At 41.2% G+C, this 12230-nt stretch overlaps 1 long non-coding RNA gene across 1 annotated transcript; it reads left to right on the forward strand.

Moving 5' to 3' along the window:
• The first annotated feature begins 6369 nt into the window (after positions 1-6369).
• On the forward strand, positions 6370-11898 carry LOC135984309 (uncharacterized). Its single transcript, XR_010602259.1, has 2 exons — positions 6370-9268; positions 9676-11898. It is a non-coding gene; the product is annotated as an uncharacterized LOC135984309 (long non-coding RNA).
• Positions 11899-12230: the final 332 nt, after the last annotated feature.

Here is a 12230-nt window from a genome sequence, read left to right on the forward strand (position 1 = left end):
GGTCCACCTGCCCATAGGGCTGGGCTGCTGTAGGGTCCCCTTACCCCCGGGCAGCTGGTAGTTGCATAGTCCCCCAGCCATGGCTGGGCAGGTGCGGAGAATTCCCCCTCTGCCCACTGTGGCTTGGTCTGCCAGCCCCCTGCCGTGGCTGGGCAGCTGTGGGGTCCCCCCACCAGGGCGGGGGCAGGTAGCTGTTGAGGCGGGGCTGGCTGGGAGCTCCAGCCTCGGGGCAGAAAATGTCAAGGAGGTCAATGGAAGTCATGGATTCTGTGACATAATCATAGCCTTAATCATGAGGTCTGATATAGTTACAAAAACTAAAACTAGATTTTTTTTTTTTAGTCATTCAACAATATCAGCAATCAATTAGCCTTGTAGGATTTGAAGTCCTGTCTGATCCGTCATACAGACATCATCTTACACAATGCTCCAAATGGAGTCTCACTGAATCACTGCTCTCTGAGCCCTCCTTTGAACTGCTCACTCTCTGGTGGAAGTCTTCATTAGAAGGTAAAAACTGCTTCTCTGAAATATCTTTTTGAGTGGCTTCAGGCTTAGCTATTCCCAGTGAATCATTGGCTCCCCTTTTCCCTGCAGTCTTCTTTACTGAGCACCAATGTGTAACAGAGCTTTTATAACTTCCCGACCAAAAAGATGAAAGTTCCTTGATTCTATATACAGTGCCACTAGCAACACAGCCTCCAAGCTGTGTAACTTGCACATGCCTCATTTTGCCATTTTAAAAAGTCAAATAGAAGAAGATTATTATTAAACATCACAGAATGAATGAACTCCACCCCCCTACATCTTTCCCATCACTTAGTATCCCACATTCATTGGAAAATGATCATTTAGGTGTCTGCTACTGGAGAGGGTATAAGAAAGCAAAAAATGGGCCCAAAGGGTATTTCTGAAAGGGAGAAGGTGGTGAGTCTAAGACCTATTTTCCAAAGAAGTAAGTTTTAATGATGAACCAATCTGGCTAACATAAGAACTGACTCAAACTGACCATCTTTATAACTTCATAAAGCACGTTTAACTTTAATAAAACGTTCTGCTTACTGTTCACTTTCTGGTTTTGAGTTAAAGGAGATATAAATACTGTAACAAATCCATGGCCATCTGCTGAAGAAACTTCATGATAGTAATTGTTTCACATGCTGCATGCTGGCTAACATGAAAGTGCTTGCAAAACTAAACTGGCTTTTTATTAAGAGAACTATTTACAGAGATGCTGCAACCTCAGTTCGCATTCTAGCCATGGGCACACAGACTGACTTTCTCTGAAACCTGTACTGCTCCTTTCAAGTTCTATGCAGGTTGTAACCATCCTCATGCTGAACTTCATGGCAGCAGTGGAGTTACACCTTAGATCCTCCTTCCCTCACAGCACAAGAGTCCTATTACTTGAGCTAAGGGAGAATCTCCATTAGATTTTATTATTAATTAGTTGTGAAATTCTGACTCCATCCAGTGGAGGGCAATAGTACACATGCAGACATCATCTAGTCACTTCATGGCAATACCATATTGGAGACTGTTCTCATGGTACTTAAACCAGTACTGAAACTTAGACTGCTCTGATGAGATTTTAAGTCTGGCCTCCAGACTGTAGCAGTTTGGATAAGTTCCCCATAAGCACCTAAACTTTGGATACTTATTTGAACTGAAACCAACTCAAACCTCTGAACCTTGTCTTGTTCGTGAATCACTCCTCTGTAGTGCTTTCAGCTATTGCCAGGTACAAAGGTGTATAGAGCTTCAGTCATAGTAGAGAAGGGGTGTGAAAGAGTCTACCCTGGAACAAGTGCAAAAAGAGTTTGTCCTTCAAAATAAGGTAAACTTTTTTGCAAGACTGGCACCAGCGTTAATTGTATGTGAGTAATGGTGACATCAATTTGATTTACTTTATTAAATTTCTTTAAACAGAATATAAGCACATCAGCAATTTCCTCATGAACATTATCCTCTGAGAGATACATAAGTATATTCAAAATTCTAATGAAAACAAAATTACCATACATTTAAAAATGTCTTTTCTGCTTACTTCTAAATTACGTGATAAATATAACCTATAATGCCAGCAAACAAGAAAAAATTAGTTTAGAGAAGTGTTTTTAGTCACTCCAGTAATTAACTATATTTACAGGGTAAAAAAAAGTATTAATAATGCATGAAATTTAATTCTGAAACCATTACTCTGCTGCTTTACACAGTCAGAGATTCATTACTCAATTACTAAACAGGAAATATTACATTAATTTAACTATAGTTAAGGCTGGTCAACACTAATGATGGGTGATGGTTCAGAAGGTTCAGTTCATATAAATAACCAAAATAACCAAAAATTGCTTCTCAGAATTTCATTCAAACTAGCTGAAATGCTTTGTTCTGCAAAACTGAGTTCCAAATCTCATTAGGATACTGCGTCTTGTGTTTTTACAAGATTTCCAGTACTTCCTATGTGCAGTGAATCTGGACATGTTGGACCCAATCTTCCAAATCTCTTGCATGCATCCTGTTTATGTCAGGTGGATCTATGTATATCAAGCTTGTAGCATCAGGCCAGTTGTGAGGACACCCTCTCTCTCAGTATTTCATAACTTTCATACCTAATCCTGACGGGGACCAGAAAGAAAAGAATGTGCCATTTTCATATCCTTCCCCACTCGCCATGCACAGACCTCACATTTCACTTACTATTTAATTTCTTCAAGAAGCAAGATGAAAGAGTAGATTTTAGAAATGTTTTATAGGTAGGAAGAACTAGACAAGGGGAGAGAAGGATACAAGGAGTCTAAAATTGACCCCAAGATTAAACCTTAGAATGAAATGCTGGTCCCATGAACTCAATGACAAAACTCCCATTGAGTTCAATGGGGCTGGGATTTCACTCCTTATATTTAAGATACCTGTTAGTTATAGACAGCTCTGTATTTAATATCTAGAAATGCTATATGAGAATTTTTGTGTGCACAAAACTTAGTGAGCATAGTAGGCATGAAATAAGCACTTCACATATTTGTGTTTACTTTTCTTTTTGTTAATCATAGATAGGGCCCTACCAAATTCATGGTCCATTTTGGTCAATTTAATGGTTATAGGATTTTTAAAATAATAAATTTAATGTTTTGGGTATTTAAATCTGAAATTTCATGGTATTGTAATTGTGGAGGTCCCAACCCAAAAGAGGGTCAGTGGGGAGTTCGGGGGTGTGTGTGTGCAGTATTGGCACTCTGACTTCTGTGCTGCTGCTAGCAGCAGTGCTGCCTTCAGAGCTGGACTCCCACTCAGCAGTCACCGCACTCCAGCCACCCAACTCTGTGGAATCTGGTCTCCCCTACAATAGCCAGATTTCATGGGAGAGATCAGATTTCACGGTCCGTGACGCATTTTTCACAGCCATAAATTTGGTAGGGCCCTAATCATAGACCTTCACATATGCTAACCAAATACCCTGGAAATCATTTTTTTCCAAACCAAAAATAGTCTATATTGTTATTTTGGAACAGCATTTTTTAAAATCATCTCATTAAAAGTTCTCAAGGGAAAACAAATCTCCAAGAAATTTTTTTGCAAAATTGATTACATTTCTACAGAATGCAAATGACATAGGATGGGAGTAAAAAACCAGTTAAAATCTGATTGTTTCTTTCAAGTATAGAAAAAATAGTTTTATTGAAATAGAAATCAGAGTAATTCATAATAATATTATTGCAGTTTTTGTCCCTTTAAAACAAAAGTCTGTCAGAGGAAGATCCCCTCTGAGAAAGATAAGTGGTAGAGAGTTACCTCATTAATAATTCTGCTTTGTACCATTGTGTTAATTAGATAATCCCATAAAAGGACTGGTACTGTTTGGCGGGAATCCCCCTCTCCTCCATATCTCTCGCCCCGTACACCCCCACCAAAAGCTATGAACAGTTTGATAATTGTACCCCATTCCCATTTTCACCCTATCCCCAGAAATGGAATATATGCACCGATCAAAATTGTTCATTCCAAAAGCTAAACAGGTGGCAACTCATGGCTCATTTCCAAACCTGCTCTGAACACTGTGTGAACAATGCAGCTGCTGAGCCATCATTTCAGAGTGAGAATATTTTTACCCTTGCCCACTTCCTCTATCCTTCCAAATTCCACCTTCACAGTTTATTAGTCTCAACAAAATGGTCATTGTTCGTTCTCACGTACTGAAGAACTTGGTTTATTGATTGCTTTCCCAAAGCCAGTGCTTTATTCCCTGCTGCCACTGTGCTCAAAACTTTTTGGATGTGAAATTCTCCGTTAGTATTGTCATTGTATACTATGGTAGGACTTTATACTTCAGACAAGTGACAGTAAACACAATCCTTGCCCCACAGAGCTAACACTCCACATGTCAGACAGGTCAGCAACAGGGGGATGAAACAGACAAATAGAGTGGGGGATAGGAGGATGAGGTAACAGTAAAATGAACAGGGTTTTGAAAGAAAAGCTGCTCACTAATCACTACTTGCTGTAACAATACTGGAAGGCGGTGATTTTTAAACAACATTGCAGGTTTTGGTTTTAAGGATCCTCCATCATGCTCCTTCTGCTTTTTTTTTTTTTTTTTAAATCATCTTGTTTTTTTGTCTTTCTCTTTAAAAAAAAAAAAAAAAAAAAGGAATAGGAAAAGTGGAATAATAGCCATGGTGGGCCAGATCCAACTGGAATCCACTATTAGACAACTATTAGAACTGTTAGGAGCAAACTAGTCTGACTGGAGCTAGTGCTTATCAGATCAGGGAGCAGATTTTCTATGCTAGATTAGATCTTAAAATCTGATTTTGCCTATAATTTTGCTAAGTTTTTCTTAAATATTGATTGTGTATATGCATGTGTGTGTACTTGTACGGGAGGGGGAGAGGGGTGGAGAGATCTCCTCTACCCTTTTTCCCCGTCCCTGTTGTCCACGATTTCATCTCTTCTGTCTCCACAGTTCTACCTTTTATCACATTCTTTCAATTTCGTTATTGAAAGAATTCATCAAAAACATCTTTAGCTGTGGCTTGTTGACCAAAAGCTTTTCACTGAATAGTTCTGCTTTTAAAAAAATAATTCAAAATAAATGTCCAAGTTAGCTACTGACCTGACTCTGTCTGTGACTAGGTCCTAGGCAGCAGGCCTCTCTCACGTCACTGGGCTATGGTCAGAAGAAAAATTGCATGTCCTTTATATCTGCATAAACCTAGGTCAGGATGTGGTGTTTAAGGCCATTGAACACGTTTCTACACCTTGCTAACCTCATTGAAACATGGATACGATATAATTACCTTACAATTAACATCTTTTTGATCAAGTATTGTGTAGGTTGCGTCAACTGTATTGAATAGGCAACATATGGTGTGCATGACACATGGAAAACTTGCTTTATTCAGTGATTAGGATGCTTGTGCGCTAAGAAAACTGCTTATCGTGTTTCATTGTTTCCCTGTACTCCCTGCCTGTTTGCCTGTATTCATCTGTTGTCTCTTGTCTTATACTGGCATTGTAAGCTCCTTGGAGTAGGGACCATCTTTTTGTTCAGTGTTTATACAGCGTCTAGCACAATGGGGTCCTGGTCCATAGGTAGGGCTTCTTAGATGCTCTGGTAATACAGCTAAAAATAATAGTGCTTCACATCAGATACATTTCAAGTATTCGATGTACTAAACACTTTAGATGTACAAAAGAAAGAAAGTTTATGCAAATCAGGGGTGTGATGACTACCTAGATTGCATTTCAGGCCCAATTTTGTAACAATCCAGGGAAAACTCCCTTTTGTGATTTTATTCCATCGCTACATGTGGCTGCAGTAATTTGCGGTGATGTCATTTGTTTTATATATTTGAGAATCTGGTTCTATTGTCCAGTAGGTTGATGATATTTTTAGTTTCATGCCAATTCTTTATGATAAGAAGTGTTAGCAAAGTTGTAATTCCCAGATATATTTGGCCCACATCCCTAGTGGATAAAAAACTGGTGTCGCTCCTTTGAAGTCAATGGGCCTACACTGATTTATACCTGCTGAACAGCTAATATTTATGTGCATGCAATCTATCTAAACAAATATGATGTATTGAAAGTAGAAAGCAGATGCATGTTCAGTGAAACTTATATTGTTGTACCATAGTTATGTGGCAACCAGCAGTATAGAAGAGGCAAATGTTTCATTATGATACTTCCCTAATGCTGTGTCTATACTGCAAGTGAAGGTATGATTGCCGTGTGAGTAGGCAAAAAGATTAAAGCTAGTGCTGGTAATAATAGCAGAGAGACCCATCAGCATGGACTATGGTGTTGGCCAGCAGCCTGAGTACATATCCAAAGTGCTGGAGTGGCTAGCCAGCACTGAAGACCATGGCATTGTTAGGTCCAAGGAAAATGGAGTATAGAACAGGTTGTTTGGCCATCTTAGCCAAAGTTAGGCTAACTGTAGTTGCTGGGCCATTCCTGTCTCTCTGTGAAACATGAGGACATGCTTGCTTGGGCTTCAAAGAATGAGATAAGGGGGGGACCGTATTCTTGTACCAAATGTACTAGGAACAGTTTGTTTGGACATATGGAGACTTGCAGTCTTCACTCCCTGTTTCTGTTCTTAACTCCCTACTTTCTAGTGCATGACGAAAAAGCTGATAAGAAGCTGCTGAGGAATCATGAACTGTTTGTACTGTCAAAGAACATAGATATGCATGAATATTAGAAGCTTTTAACTAGTAAAGGGGGGTTTGGGGGTTTTAAGTTGCTTAACTATGACGCGATGGAACTGTCTATATAATCTCACTAGTTGTTGTAATCGTGGCTGGTTCTCTCAGGAGACGGGCCGCTCTCTATTGTTGTGTGCACTCTTCAATAAAGAGCTTGTATTGGACCTTGCTGGTGTTGCCTGTCTCTCACTCTGCGGTCAGACAACGAACCGTGCCGTCTGGGTTAAAAAGTCCCCGACAAATTTGGCGACTCCGCCGGGACTCGTCTGACTCTCCGGTGCCGGATCAGACTCCGAAGCAATGCAGCGCGCATCCTCTGGCTTCGAGGAGCCTTGCCCGGTAACCTGATCCCTGCATCGGCGATAAGGCGAGTTCTGTGAACCAGCTAAAGCCCGTAGAAACCCAGCAACGTCCACCTACCCATTGAGTAGGATCCAGGTCTTCGGGGTTCGAGTCCCTGGGGAGGTCAGGTCTTCGGGGTTCGAGTTCCTGAATAAGGTAAGCGATCGCCGGCGAGGGGTTAGAGTCCCCGGGAAAGGGGTTAGAGTCCCCAGAGAGGGGTTAAAGTCCCCGGAGAGGGGTTAGAGTCCCCAGTGAGGGGTTAGAGTCCCCGGAGTAGGGTTAGAGTCCCTACAGGCTAAATGGGACAAGTCGGCAGTAAATGCCCGGGGGACGCCCCGTTGTCTCTGGTACTTAGAAATTGGAAGGAAATCTCTGGAACAACCGGTTTGACTAAATCTAAATGAGAAACTTATGCCAAATTCAATGGCCTTCCTTTACTACTCATTTGTCCCCGACTAAAGACTGGCCAAGGTGCGGAACCTTTTCTGTTGACAGGATGGATTCCCTCAGGAATATCCTGGTGGATCTTAGACCGGGACAAATGGATTATTTATTTGTATGGTATAACTATAAACCAAAAGAAAAACTGCTTTCGGCCCCAGCTGGCTGTGGAAAAATATAGACAGAGGCAAACCAAAGGCAGTACAAGTTACAGTGCTGAGATTACATTTGCAACGCTTAACTATCAAGTGAGATCCAACAGTCTGCCTTTGCGACCCTGGAGCTGGTGTGGTTCGGGGACGCTGAAGAAGCCACAGGCAGCCGGCCTGGACTGGAATCTCTGAAAGAGAAGTCCCAGGAGACCCCAGGGTGTAAAAGAACAGCCCTCCCAAGAGTGAGAAGTTAACTCTATAGTTGCTAGAGGGAATTAAGCAGTGAAACTTAGTAAGAATTTCTGTAAGTAATCCAGGCAAGAAGTTATTTAAGTGGAATTATTCGACTATGAATACGTTAGTCTAATTTGCTGAAGAACACTCCTGCTGTGTACAATCTGTATTTTATAAGTTTAAGATGAATTGGTATTGTTTAAAGTTGCAAAACCGAGAATACTTTTGCCAGGCACAGGAAACTAGTGTTGTTTAAGGTATTTAGCATTTAATCCTTAAAGTGACTTAATGCTACAAGATTTAAATTTGTTTTTGGGTAACAAAATAGCAGATAAAAGATCTGGTAAAGAGAAAGAAGGACAGTGCCCCTGGCTCTGTGTGGTTGAGCTGACACTTTGCTGTGGGTGCATGGAGATTTTGTAAGCATAAAAGAAACAGTTACACCTTGAGTAGAAATTGATGTGGCTAGCGTTGTGGAAATTGAATTGTGGAGAGGATGTGCATTTTCCCCAGAACATGTGCAGTGTATATTGTAGCAGAGGTAAAAGAAATGCAAACCTGCCAATATAAGTTGTGTTGTCTTTTTCAGATCACTGTGTGTTTAAAAGCAAGAGTTACAAGTAAAAGGCAATCAAAAGTCTGAAAAAGTTAATTGTGTCCTTTTTTAAAGTAAGAATCTTTAAGCTGTGGATAGCTTTGAATCTGGAAGCAAGCCAGAAAGCATCTGTATTAATGCAAATTATTTTATTAATAAGGTAGAAGCCACTGAAACCTGGGCTGCCTATGAAACAAATACAAGGAAATATGGGGTAATTCCTCTGTTTTGTCTAAAATCAACAAGAGTATGTGTATATAAAGGAAATATTTTAAGTAAATAATGTCTTTCAAATCATCAGAGAAAACGGATGCCAGCTGAACAGCATTCAACGTACCATGCATTTACTGGTACAATAGGAATTATTTTTGTGTTCTATGTCCTGTCTTGTGGGGTTTGTCTTGTGGCCAGAATTGTTGTGTTTAATATTTTCATAAGACAGTCTAGTTCAAAATTAAATAAAAGGGTTAAATAAAAAAGCAGATACTTGTTTTATTCAACTTGAAATACAAAGTGTTTGGATAAATCAGGAAAATGTGATATACTAAAGTCTAATACATTTGCTTAAGTAAAAAAAAAAAAAAAAAAAGCTTCATTGGGCAAATCTTTTAATTAAAAAAAATGTTGTTAAAATTTGCATATCAACAGTCTTTGGAAGCAAGGACATGGAAGGTTAACCCACTCCCCATATTGTCCATGGGATCCTTCTGGCTACCTTAGATTTCTAGCCAGAGGGCTGGGGAGGGAAGAAAGCTATTGGACACAAGAGGTTGTACCGAGTGGACTCCTCAAAGGTGGGTGTGCTTGTCCTGGTTTGTTGCTCCAAAGCTCTGTATAAAAGTTATTTTACTAAAAAGGTGTACATGGCATACATTGAATAATAAGACTAATGTACTGTATAATGGCAATGTGTATGTGTTCATTGTTGGAAAAAGTGTATGAGTGAAGAGTGGAAGTTTCCTTTGTAAGTTAAAGGAAGCCAAGAAGAGAAAAAAGAAAAAGAACAGAACGAGTTAACTAGAAAAAAAAATAGCTAGCAAGCTCAGTCTAAAGATAAGATGCTGGCCCATCCAAGGGCACTGCCCACAGCTAAGACTTGGCTGACAGCCAAAAAAAAGGGGGGCCTGAATGTGCCCAAGCAGCTGTAAAATCTGCAAAACACTGCCAGGCATTAATGAAATGTGTTAGGTTTTTCTCACAGGTAAAGAAGTGCTACCTAAAGACCGTAGCAGCCCTGCCATTCATTGAAACCAGGAGACTGAGACTACGTAAAGTCCATCAACGAAAGACTGCTTTGACCATGCTGGAAAGGCCCTTTCCAAGTCCTGTTAACCACCAACTCTGCTGTAAAGTGCCAAGGACTGCCTACCTGGACTCATGCTTCTCACTGCAAAAAGACCCCTCCACCTCGAGAGGACTCTCCGACTGATGATCAGCCTATTCCTCCTTCTAACTCTGCTGTGCCTTCTGGACAGCAGAGAAAAGAAAAAAAAAAAGACAAGGTGAAGTGCTAGTAACCTCTCCCTTGTCCACTGACAGACCTACTGTGCCTTTGGATTTTTTCCTAAAAGAAGCAAAACCCATTACAGGGTGATGTGCTAGTAACCTCTCCCCTGTATGATGCTAAACCACACTGTTTCAGGAAAAGAGAAGAAGGAACACTTGCTTCACTGAAACCACAAAGTCCAGGGATTCCTGACTACAAGAGACATTAAGAACTGACCCTGGTGAAGAAACAAAGAATTATACACTGGCAGGAAGAAACTTGTGGGACCCATGCTTGAGAATGTGGTTTTGATTGAATTTTGGGGTTTATTCTACAGGCTGTGCCCTGTGTTTTGAATAAGTCCTTCAGCATGTATTGCCCTCCCTAATTGGATTTTAAATGCAAAAAGGGCTGCTATTAAATTAGCACAACAGAGGGCTTGAGTTATTTCCTCTAGAAAGAAGAGAGACTTGACCGGATCCCTATGGGATAAGGCCAATAGTACAGCAGCAGTTTAAAATATTTTTAAGAACCAAAAAACATAATAAGAAATTAGGGCAACTAAAGAAGGCCACAAGCCTTATTTGTGGAGCACAGCTAACCCAGGTACAGGCTGGAATTGGTGAGTTACATGTTATCTCCGCCCTTAGTACTATGACCCAGAAGTTGCTGATAGAGATGGTATTGAATATCACTGAGGCTGGGAAGGCATTGCAGTGGGATCTAGCATGTTCAGGCTTGGCCCACTGCCCTTACAGACACATCAGGAGTACCATCTGATCTGTGGCCATAAAGAAATACTTGGAGACTTTCCTGGTGGAAGTGCGGACATTCTCAATGCCCCCTCCAAGCATATGGACCGGTTAGGGAGGTGTGGGCTCCCACATACCGAATCCTGCCGGGTCCATGGGGAGGATGCATGTGAGATTGGGTAATTCACCGAGACATCTGGGAAATTAGACTAACGCCGATGCCCTGGTGGACTTGGCAACAGCACAGAGAAAACTAAGGCAGATGGTTCTTCAGAACCACTTGGCTCTAGATATTTTACTGGCCTCTCAGAGAGGAACATGTGCATTAATTGGACAAGAATGCTGTGTGTATGTTCCAGATGTTTATAATGCCACTTAGGAAAGAGCAAACCACCTTATGGAGGTAGCAAAGGACCACGGAGGGAAGCGAATTGAATCCTAGTGAAGTAACCTGTTCAATTGGATTCCAGATATAGGTGGTTGGCTCCATAATGTACTCCGAAGCGCCGTTGTAATTATATGCGGCTTACTGGTCTTGTATGTTATGATAAAAGTTGGACGTTGGATGGGCGCCAAGGTGTGTTCTGTCCAAAGGTAACAAACTCCCAAGTTTACCACTCACAGTAGTTAGTTGTCCCAGGAGTCCCTTCGAGGTACTCCAGGGACAAAGGGGGGACTGTTAGGTCCAAGGAAAATGGAGTATAGAACAGGTTGTTTGGCCATCTTAGCCAAAGTTAGGCTAACTGTAGTTGCTGGGCCATTCCTGTCTCTCTGTGAAACATGAGGACATGCTTGCTTGGGCTTCAAAGAATGAGATAAGGGGGGGACCGTATTCTTGTACCAAATGTACTAGGAACAGTTTGTTTGGACATATGGAGACTTGCAGTCTTCACTCCCTGTTTCTGTTCTTAACTCCCTACTTTCTAGTGCATGACGAAAAAGCTGATAAGAAGCTGCTGAGGAATCATGAACTGTTTGTACTGTCAAAGAACATAGATATGCATGAATATTAGAAGCTTTTAACTAGTAAAGGGGGGTTTGGGGGTTTTAAGTTGCTTAACTATGACGCGATGGAACTGTCTATATAATCTCACTAGTTGTTGTAATCGTGGCTGGTTCTCTCAGGAGACGGGCCGCTCTCTATTGTTGTGTGCACTCTTCAATAAAGAGCTTGTATTGGACCTTGCTGGTGTTGCCTGTCTCTCACTCTGCGGTCAGACAACGAACCGTGCCGTCTGGGTTAAAAAGTCCCCGACAGCATTATGTCCTCGCTGCAACTGTTACCTGCACCGGTTTGATTAAAGCTAATTTGGGATGTATAACTGCTCTGCAACCGCCTTCCTTTGTGGAGTAGATGTACTAGCACTGGTATACCCTCATTTGTTTCACTGGGCTAGGATCCAATTTTGCATGACTCATAGACTTTAAGCTCATTGTGATCATCTAGTCCGACCTCCTGCACATTGCAGGCCACAGAACCCCGCCCACTGACTCATGAAATAGACCCCTAACCACTGG

This window comes from Chrysemys picta, chromosome 6 (genome assembly GCF_011386835.1).
Source record: "Chrysemys picta bellii isolate R12L10 chromosome 6, ASM1138683v2, whole genome shotgun sequence".
Classification (NCBI taxonomy): domain Eukaryota; kingdom Metazoa; phylum Chordata; order Testudines; family Emydidae; genus Chrysemys; species Chrysemys picta.